The sequence below is a fragment of the Lipotes vexillifer genome, unplaced genomic scaffold, assembly GCF_000442215.2.
Source record: "Lipotes vexillifer unplaced genomic scaffold, Lipotes_vexillifer_v1.1 scaffold570, whole genome shotgun sequence".
NCBI lineage: Eukaryota > Metazoa > Chordata > Mammalia > Artiodactyla > Lipotidae > Lipotes > Lipotes vexillifer.
In genome coordinates, this window is record NW_006777801.1 from 1,311,764 (window position 1) to 1,312,853 (window position 1,090).

Genomic DNA, 1,090 nt, shown 5'->3' on the forward strand with positions numbered 1-1,090 from the left:
CCTCCCTACTCCCTGGCCCTCTGCTGGGGTTAAAAAGGAGAAGTGAAAGGTATGCAAATGACAAGCAAATTGGAAGATCCTGGAAGAAAGGCAGCTATAATAAACAAGACAAAGAGCAAGGACGTGGGGACTAGCCCGGGAGTTTTCACCGGGAGGGATGGGACGGGTGAGGCTGGGAGGAGAGCGGGGATCCAGACGAACAAAAAGCGACCCGGCCCCCCTCGCGGTCCTCTCTCCTGGGAAGAGAGGGCAAGAGAAAGAAGGAAAGGAAGGAAAAGCCTCCTCCCCCTCCAGAAACAGTACACAAAAGGTGACAAGATCGGCGACAAGTCCGGCACTGTCAGCCTCCCCCCCCCCCTCGCCACCACCCCCCCCCAGCCACCAGCAGGAAAGAGAAAGAAAGAAAAGCCAAGCGGATCACTTACTCGTAGGAACTGGGAGAGGCGGAGCGCTGAGTTCCACTGAGGCTTCTGCTTAGAAACTGTTTAGACACTATTTTACTATGATTCATTTAAAGAACACCGTTTTCTCCTGGGGAGGGTGGAAAGATGTTTACACGAGTATGAGTAACGGGAGTCTCTTTTCTTTTCTTCTCATTCAAGAACAAGCCGGTACAAGTGATTCTGGAAAAGGGGAGGGGACTCGCGAGGGGGAGAAGATACTTACTCGGTGCAGAGAGCAGTGGGACCGAGCCTTTTTTGCAGGCGGAGAGAGGAAAACACGCGCGCGCACACGCACGGTGAGATCTTGCGGGTGATGAATATGATAATTGGACAAGGGACGGTGAGTCCGTGCGGGAGCGCGCGAGCGGGCCGACGGGGAGAATGAGGGGAGAGAGAGGAGAGAGGCGAGGAGAGAGTGGAAGAGGGGAGAGAGGAGCGGAGCGGAGCGGAGAGGGAGCAGGCGGACCCGGCGAGAGCTCTTTTGCGCCGCTCTGCTTTCCCCGGCTGCAATGGTGTATTATTTCAGAGCGCTCCCTCAGCTGAGGGCTCCGCTCCACAACAAGATTTACTTTAAGACACAGCTGAAGGAAACAGGAAGACTGCACGTCACAGTCTGACTGACGTACCCGGCCCCAGCACCCAATCGC

General features: G+C 55.7%; 1 protein-coding gene across 1 annotated transcript in view; it reads right to left on the minus strand.

Annotated features, from left to right (window-relative positions):
• The window catches only part of PROX1 (prospero homeobox 1), a 49,558-nt gene extending 48,923 nt beyond the window's left edge, over window positions 1–635 (minus strand). The window contains exon 1 of the mRNA XM_007451291.1: window positions 426–635. The gene's annotated coding sequence lies outside the window, so the exon portion shown is untranslated. The remainder of the gene's footprint in view (window positions 1–425) is intronic.
• Between the last annotated feature and the right edge of the window lie 455 nt (window positions 636–1,090).